The following is a 9,078-nucleotide window of genomic DNA, read 5'->3' as shown; positions in this document are numbered from 1 at the left end:
CATTTCAAGGATCGAAGAGTTTACTTTTGTTCTGTTGTTGTAGGTAATGGCTCCCGCTACCAGAAATTACATCCGGATCAACATCTCAACAGTACCATCCGAACTTAAGGAATTAATATCAGAACTTCCCAGAAATGCTCAATTCACCGAGAAGCATGGTTACCTACTCCATTTGGTTACCTCAAAATTTGAAGAAGACATGATACGGGTCCTGTTCCAATTCTTTGATCCCGAACATCATTGTTTTACATTTCCCGATTACCAGCTAGTACCCACCTTGGAGGAATTCTCTGAACTGATTGGGTTACCTATTCAAGATCAATTACCTTTCACTGGTTTAGAAAAGATTCCGAAGCCTGAAATCATTGCTGCTGTCTTACATTTACGGAAGTCGGAAATCGAGTCTAATTGGGAAACAAAGAGTGGAGTCGAGGGTTTCCTTGCTAAGTTCTTGATAGGAAAGGCTCGATCACTATTAAAGGATAGGAGTTACCAAGCTTTGGAAGAAGTTGTGGCTCTTTTGATATATGGGTTGGTGTTATTCCCTAATCCTGACCAATTCATAGGCGTGCACGCTATTAACATTTTCTTAACCCGCAATCCGATACCTATTTTGCTGGGAGACATTCTACATTCTCTACGCACTCGTACCATGAAAAAGCGAGGGAATCTTATGTGTTGTGTACCACTACTAGCTAGATGGTTTATATCACACCTTCCCCGATCGGTGTTGAAAAACGAGCAAAGGATGCAATGGTCCCACAGAATTATGTCCTTATCTCATTCAGATATCCGGTGGAACAACTTCTTTCAAGAAGACATCACTCTTATTGACCATTGTGGGGAGTACCCTAATGTGCCGCTCCTTGGCATTAGGGGAGGCATCACCTACAATCCCTCTTTAGCTTTGCGCCAGTTTGGATATGCACGAAGAAATGGTCCTCATGACATGATCATCCACGGCATTGTGTTCAACTACGAAGATGATTCCCAAGGATATCAACAAAGGTTTATACATGCTTGGGACAGTGTCTACAAAGTAGAAAGCAAGTCTTTAGGACAATGGAATTCTATTCCCATGGAGCCTTACCTCAAATGGGTGCGTGCTCGTGCTCAGAAGTTCATCATGCCATATCCCGCTATCCTACATGTGACCATTGAGCCAGAAGTCGAAGGGGAGGAACCTCGAGTTATTCTACATCCGGACATGCCGACTGACCTGGAAGAGCTGCAGAAATCTTGGGTTCAACTAAAAGAAGAAAGGGACACCTTCAAAGCACATTGTCAGGACTATGAGAGGAAAGTGTTGGAGCTCACCAAACAACTCCATGAAGAACAGCAGATCAACACGTTCCTGGGTGCAAAGAGAAAGCGTCCATGGGAGGCTTGAAGAATATTTTATTTTCTTTTATTTGCTTTATCTTGTAAGCCCGAGAGAGGCAAGAAAAAAAAAGAGAAAAGGAAAAGAGAAAAGAAATAAAATGTTTGGCTAATACACGTTTGTTTCTCTTTTGTTTAAACGAATCTAAATTCTAAGATCCTTGAAAACATTGCATATGCATCTCATTCATAAACATTGCATAACAGGTTCACATAACAGGTTTCTCATCTTCTCGCTGTTTATTTCAGTTAGAAAGGATGGATTCCGAAGCAAGCATCAAGAATCTCGAGGCACAGAGCGCCCAAGTTCAGTTAGCAATTCTGGAGTTATCAAAAGGGCAAGAGGAACTAAAAGCCCTGATGGCCAAGAAGAAAAAGAGGCCTAAGGGATCTGTAGGTTTGAGCCACCTCGTGAGGAAAGTCAGAGTCCCAGCCAGGAAGTACAAAAAGGCGCCAATCCCTGAAATAGTCGGTGAAGGTGATCAAGAAGACAATCACAGCAACCAAGGTTCTGCCAAACCCTCTCTCTCTTCTAACGAAGAAGATTATCATTCCGATGACGAACATGGTGATAGCAAATACCAGAAGTTGGAAGAACGCATGAAAGCTATGGAGATACAGAAAATACCGGGTTTAGACTTCAACGATCTTGGACTCGTCTTAGGGGTTGTTATCCCTCCAAAGTTCAAAGTTCCTATCTTTGCAAAATATGATGGAGTCTCTTGCCCAAAGCTGCATCTAAGGTCCTATGTGAGAAAGATACAACCTCATACGGTGGATAAAAAATTGTGGATTCATTTCTTCCAGGAAAGTCTGTCGGGTACACAACTCGAGTGGTACTACCAACTGGAGAGTGCAAAAGTTCACACCTGGGAAGATTTGGCTGCTGCTTTCTACAAACAGTATCAATACAATGTTGACCTTGCACCAACCCGTACTCAACTACGGGGCATTACCATGGCACTGAAAGAAAGCTTCAAAGGGTATGCACAAAAATGGAGAGATCTAGCTGGAAGGGTTCAACCTCCCTTATCTGATCGCGAGCTGGTCGACATGTTCATGGGCACTCTGACTGGCCCTTTTTACAGTCATTTGCTGGGAAGCTCGTCGTCAAGTTTCACTGACCTGATATTAACTAGAGAGCGTGTCGAAAGCGGCATTCAAAGCGGAAAAATTCAAGTAGGCTCCTCCTCTGGTACTACAAAGAGGCCCATCAGCGGGAGAAATGAAGTCAATACAGTGCACAGTCAGAAGGGTCGCAACAAAAGTGAGCATCACCAATCTGTAGGGGCTGTTCTGATCTCTACGTCTGCACCTCAACAAGATCAACCGCGAAGTATACGCGTCGGCCAGACGCACCAAGAAGGAACTTCACCAAAATCAACATGCCAATTTCTCAAGCATTACAACACTTGTTAAAAGCAAATCTTATGACATTGAGGGATCCTCCGAAGAATGTCAACACTTCCTCTCCTAGTTATCTCCCCGACGCAACATGTGCATACCATTCCAATTTTCCTGGACATGATGCAGATCACTGTTGGGCCTTGAAAAATAAGATCCAAGACATGATAGATGCTGGGGAAATTGAATTCGATCCTCCAGAGACTCCAAATGTCATTACTTCTCCTATGCCCAAGCATGACAAAGCCATCAATGTTGTAGATGATGCTTCTCATGTTGCTGATGTGATGAATTTAACTACTTCCCTATTAGCTATCAAAGTAAAGCTGCTACAATCCAGTTTATTTCCGGGTTGTAATGAGAATTGTTACCATTGTGCTTCTCAGTCCAACGGCTATGTGAGATTGAAGGAAGGCATTCAGCGCCTGATGAACAATCATGCAATAATGTTTGAAAGAATTCCCCATGTGAAGAACAATTGCCAGGATTTGTCTGTTATTTCCACAACCCCAGTGAAAATTCCAACAAATAAACCCGTCAAAATTACTGCTGCACCTAGAGTAGCATCTGTAATCATCACCAATCCGGCTCCATTTCCATATTCATCAGACAAAGTTGTTCCGTGGAGTTATGGCGCAAATGTTTATGTCCATGGAGTTAAACAAGACACCTCGACTGATGAGGCCGTAAATGTTACTAATCCAGTTGTTGATAATATTGTGGGGACTAGTAAGATTACAAGAAGTGGAAGAGTCTTTTCGCCAGAAATTTCTCCAAATGTTACTACTACTCCAGTCCAGGTCCCAGTTCCTAATCAAGCTGTCAATGCTCGAGGCAAAGAGCCGTTAATTGAACCAGTTCAAGTACCTGTTGAAGTCACTGTTGAAGATCCTTCAAAGCAAGAAATGGAGGAGATTTTGAAAATCATCTGCAAAAGTGATTACAATATTGTTGAACAACTGGGGCACACTGCTTCAAAGATTTCAATGTTATCTCTGTTGAGGTATTCAGAAGCTCATGCCAAGGCCCTGATGAAATTCTTGAAAGTTGCACATGTACCACAAGAGATCTCAGTCGACCAATTTGAAAATTGTGTTGCCAGTCTAACAGTGGATAATGGTCTCGGTTTCTCTGATGCTGATTTAACCCCTGCCGAGAAAAATCACAATAAAGCCCTGCACATCTCTATTGAATGTAAAGGCACCACTTTATCTCATGTGCTGGTAGGCAATGGTTCCTCGTTAAATGTGTTACTAAAAGTCATACTGGAGAAACTTGACTTCGAAGGGGTTGTGTTACAACCAAGCGATGTTGTGGTAAGAGCCTTCGACGGGTCAACAAGAACAGTACACGGAGAAGTTAAGCTCCCAATCAGAGTGGGCTCTCAGATCTTTGATTCTACCTTTTACGTGATGGATATTCATCCAGCGTACTCCTGTTTACTAGGACGCCCATGGATACATGGTGCAAGCGCTGTAACTTCTACCCTGCATCAGAAGTTAAAATATCCAATAAAAGGCAAGGTCGTCATAGTTTATGGTGAAGAAGAATATGTGGTTAGCCACCTAAGTAACTCCAAGTATGTTGAGATGGATGGTGAATTTATCGAGACCCCCTACCAAGCTTTTGAGGCAGTCCCTCCGGCTGTCTCTACTGCCAAACATATTTCTGCTACTCCTGCTACAAGAATAACTCCAACAATGGCTTCTCTCAAAGATGCTAAGGATGTGATCGAAGAGGGTGGTTGTACAGTGTGGGGACAACTCCCTGATGTGCCTTACAAGTTCAATAAGCTAGGTCTGGGCTATGCTAATGGAACTCAGAAGAATGATCAATGCCCTCGTTCTGGAGGATTAATGTCACATGTCATCAGCCAAGGAGTAAATGCTATCGAAGACAGCAAAGTGATCTCAAACCTTATTACTAAGCAACATCCAAAAGAAGTTCCACCCGTTCCCAAAGAGGTTTGGGATGCTTTGGGAGAACCAAGCAGCAAGTACGACTTTCTAGTGAAGTACACTGCTCCTCAGAGTTCTCTGATTGTCATTGAAGACATTGTCCCAACTGTCGCTACCGCAAAAATTAACAGAGTCGCCACTAACATATTTATCCTGAAAAGGAAGGGAATGCCAGCAAACCACAAAACAAAACAACGGTCTCACGACCAGAGAAAAAGGGTAAGGGAGTCGGTTACGCGAGGGGAAGGTGTTAGCACCCCTCGCGCCCATCGTACTTGATGGTATCCACGCCTGTGTCTAAATCTATGGGTGTGTAAGCAAACTACGCTAATCTGGACTAAAATGAATGTAAAATGTAGGGAAAAGAAAGGATTGTGCTCGCACGAGCCCTACCCCGATGCCTACGTATCTTTTTTGCAAAATCAAAGCTACCGTAGCTCTGCTAACTAGTTTCTGTTTGTTTTGTGTTTTTTAGGTGAACGAGTTACATTCACACTCCGCTGCTCGACCTTTGGAGACTTATGCTGGGAATGGAGCGGAAATAGCAAGCTCTTAAGAAAAGAAAATCAAAGAGTGTGGTCTGTGTTTTAAAGAATGCATGAGGAAGACCTAAGCTAAGGGGGAAAGCTTGCTACCTAATGTTAGCATACAAAGGGTACCAGTCTACACTAAACTATCAACCTACGGGGATAAGCGAAAGCAAACAAATAGCACACAAACGAGCATCCGCTCGTAAAGCAAACAAACCAACGTCACTGGCCGAATGGTAGAAAGGCGGTCCCGCCATAGCCAAGGGGAGCAACTCAACCCGAGTCAACCAAGCATTAGACCTCGCGAAAATGATCGGGCCATAGACAAGAGGAGCGAGTCCCTCTCAGCAACCAAGTCGTCACGGATCGTAAAGAAAAACGGTGCGTGCGTACACCGAGCGTCAACGTCGAGCGACGCGAGCTATAGGAAAGGCGGGGGTCCGGTTGCATGAACCCTTTTCCTGACATACTCGATAACAAGATCTTGTGCTGGTTCGGAAGCAAGCGACGCGTAGCGTCCGCATATCGAACGGACTCGATGAGACTAGGCGGGGGTTGATTACTAACCCTTTCCGCGTGCCTTCCATGAGGACTTAAAGGAGTGCCATATAGGACTTATTACACCGTGACTCCCTGCCGCAAAGCACAAATATAAACACACCAACAAAAACAGAGCCTCTTTCGAGGGATTGGCCGGATGCATGCCTAAGTCCTACTTCTCATGTTATAGGATGATGCGAGAAAGCGATAAAGTGCAAGAGAAATAAAATGAAACGGGAGACAATACCGAACGGATAGCAAATCCGCAATGAGCTAGCAAGCGTAAGCATAGAAGTCCAAAATACTTCGCGTAATCCATCATCAAGCAAAACGAGTCAGAAAGCGTCGTCGTGAAAGCCATCATCAAGCAAAGTTACAAGCGACATGTGGCACGCGTCGAGCATAACCACACGAGCAACCTACAAGAGAACACAAGCCAGACAATACAGGGATATACATCTCAATGAATGAGAGATCAGATGAATCATATCGGAAATAAGTTCGTGTCACACAAATAAAGTGGAACACGACTCAAATCAGGTCGCACCGGAAGCGAATTCGTGTCCCACAAATAAAGTGATACACGAGACAAGTCGAATCGTAATCGAAGGCTCTCTCGAAGTACCTCCCACATCTCAGCAAAGAAATCAGTAATAACAAGGAAGCGTGCTATAGAAAATACTAGCAATTAAGTTCTAATTAAATCCTAAACGAAAATCTAACAAAATTAAATTGTTTTTTATGACATTTTATCAAAGAATTAGAACTAGACTATGTAACAAAACAATTAAAATCTAACAAGAGAACATGTTTTTTATTATATCTAAAACAAACAAAATCTAATTCTAATTAAAAAGATTACATGTTTTTATCCATTTTTATCATACAAAAATCTAGCAAAAATGTATTATTTTCATAGCATTTTATTTCCTAAAATATGAACAAAAATTAAGCCATCTAAATATGAAAAATAGTGGGTACAAGGAGTTTATGTGTGAAAGTTAGGGTGTAACCAGTATTGGGCGCAGGGCCCATGGGTGAAAGGCCCAAGCAGAGTTTTTGTTCAATTGTTTTTTCAGCCAAAAATGGAACTTTGGTGGGCTTCATGGGTGGTGTAGGGAGCATTTTCGGTCAAGGCCTAAGGCTTATTGAGTCCATTCAGATTTTAATTCAATTTTTGCATCAGATTTTTATGACTTAATGATTATTAATCCACAGATTTTCTTTAATTCACCATTAATCACAATTACTCAAAATAAAACTCAGAATTAAGACAAAAGGGGATTAGGTTTAGAAGTTGTGACCATTGGAGTCGTTGAACGAATCTTCTTCCTCTTCTCTCAAAACGGCGACGGCGGTGGCCTTGATTCTCCCCGTCTCCGATCAAAAACCACGAACAACAACGCAGGCAACACCGAGAGCACATCATCTTCGCCTCAATTTCCTCCAACCTCGTCTCTCCGTCTCGAATCTCTACGTTTTTCTGAAACTCCGAAGACTGGTCCGGTTCGAGTTTGATGAAGACGAAGAACAAACGTTCTTCTTCTTCTATTCTGAATCGCGAGCTTATGCGTTCTCGGTTGTGAACACGTTGATGTGTTGTTGTTGTTTCGTGTTGATGAAGAGAATTCGGATGCGCTGCGAGATTGATGATGATTATTGCGTCATGAAGAACATGTAATGGAGACTGCAAAGAGAATGTGTAGAGAAGTGAAGATTCAATGTTGACAATTCGAGATCGAAGAAAACGGTTATCGCGAAGAGAAATCGAAGATGCCGTAAGGAAATATGCAGTGCGGTTCCAAGAGAGAACAGAGAGAATTCTTGAGATTGAAGGTTGGAGGATCTTGCGATGATTGGAGAAGATTGAAGAGATGGTGGTGATGATGAACCGCGATGGTGATGATTATGCAGGTAGCATTTTTGGATGAAGATGTGAAGATTCTCGGCTGAGTCTCATGAAGGTCGATGATGAGAGGGAAGAGAAAGATGCGGTTATCGTTATTCAATTTCTTTTTTCAAAGAAGTCTCTTTTCAGATTCTGTTTCAATTTTCTGCAGAATTGAAGATGGGAGAATGATTGGTGAAGAAGATGGATGAGAATTGAAGATTAGATTGGTCAAGATAGTGATTCAGAGATGATGTTGATTTAACTCGGTTTAGAGAGAAAGGGAGCATTGAATCGGGAGGTTTGTCACATTTTGTTGAATTTTTGTTATCGATTTCTTATCAATTCTGTTATCGTTCATCCCTTTATGCAAAGTTTGGTTCGTTTTTACTGTTATGACTGAACCGGGTTTCTCTCATGTGCAGGGTTATGCAGGGGTCAGACTTAATACCGTTTCGGTTCGGTTTTTGTGTAGGGTTGGCTTGATTTTGAGTTATGTTGAAGAATGGATCGTTTTTTTTCAGCCTGAAGGATGATGTTTAGCCATTATGACCAGTAGGCTAAGGCTATCTTTTTGTGTAATTTTTGTAATGAATGTATTGTGATTGTAATGGACTGGACTTTGTAATTTGAACTTTTGTAATTTCGTATGAAATTGGTTTTGGATTTTGGATAATGGTGAATTTACTTTGGATTTGTAATGCACTGAGCTTGTAATTTCCTTTGAATGAATGACTTTGGTCTTATTTCTTTGATACAATTTTGAATAAGAGTACACTTGAATAAAACTCGAACAATGGATATTTGAACGGTCTTCGAATCGTGAATGGGTTTTCAATTTGAACTTCAATCTCTTTTGCAAAGCAACAACCCATGGAATGGACAACCTTGACTTTCACTTTGATTATCTTTACACCCAAGTCCACTTCAAATCTCAAGGAATAAATTTTCATTAAATTGCATCTTTTATGAAAACCCTTAACTCAATCTGATTCAACAATTCAAACCAACATCACATATCAAGCCAAAAATAGTAGGAAGAATGGTGTCTTGTACGTAATGCTCTCATTAAGCACATAACCTTGTACCATGACTCAGTATCTTTCGCAATTCACCTCACAAATCCCTTGACTTAACAATCTCCAAACAATAGAAACTCTTTAATTTTTCTCGATTTTGAACGACGAAATAAATGTCATTTTATAACTTATAGCACAGAGAAAGAGGGCAAATTTTGGGGTGCAACAACTGCCCCTATTCAAACTTCTTGAACCTGACGAGTGAGAAATGAAAGTTCGAACCGTTGAGGTGGAAGGAGATTGAATACCGGAATGAACTCAAAAATTTGCGCTCTTGATCAATAGAAGATTCCATCTTG

The 9,078-nt window shown here is 41.7% G+C and overlaps 1 long non-coding RNA gene across 1 annotated transcript; it reads left to right on the top strand.

Moving 5' to 3' along the window:
- Positions 1-7,081: 7,081 nt before the first annotated feature.
- Positions 7,082-8,376, top strand: LOC131616974 (uncharacterized). The gene is made up of 2 exons (XR_009288364.1): positions 7,082-8,001; positions 8,126-8,376. It is a non-coding gene; the product is annotated as an uncharacterized LOC131616974 (long non-coding RNA).
- Positions 8,377-9,078: the final 702 nt, after the last annotated feature.

The sequence above is a fragment of the Vicia villosa genome, linkage group LG7 (assembly GCF_029867415.1).
Source record: "Vicia villosa cultivar HV-30 ecotype Madison, WI linkage group LG7, Vvil1.0, whole genome shotgun sequence".
Taxonomy (NCBI): domain Eukaryota; kingdom Viridiplantae; phylum Streptophyta; class Magnoliopsida; order Fabales; family Fabaceae; genus Vicia; species Vicia villosa.
Note: the sequence above shows the minus strand (reverse complement) of the source record. Positions and strands in the feature narration are given on the sequence as shown.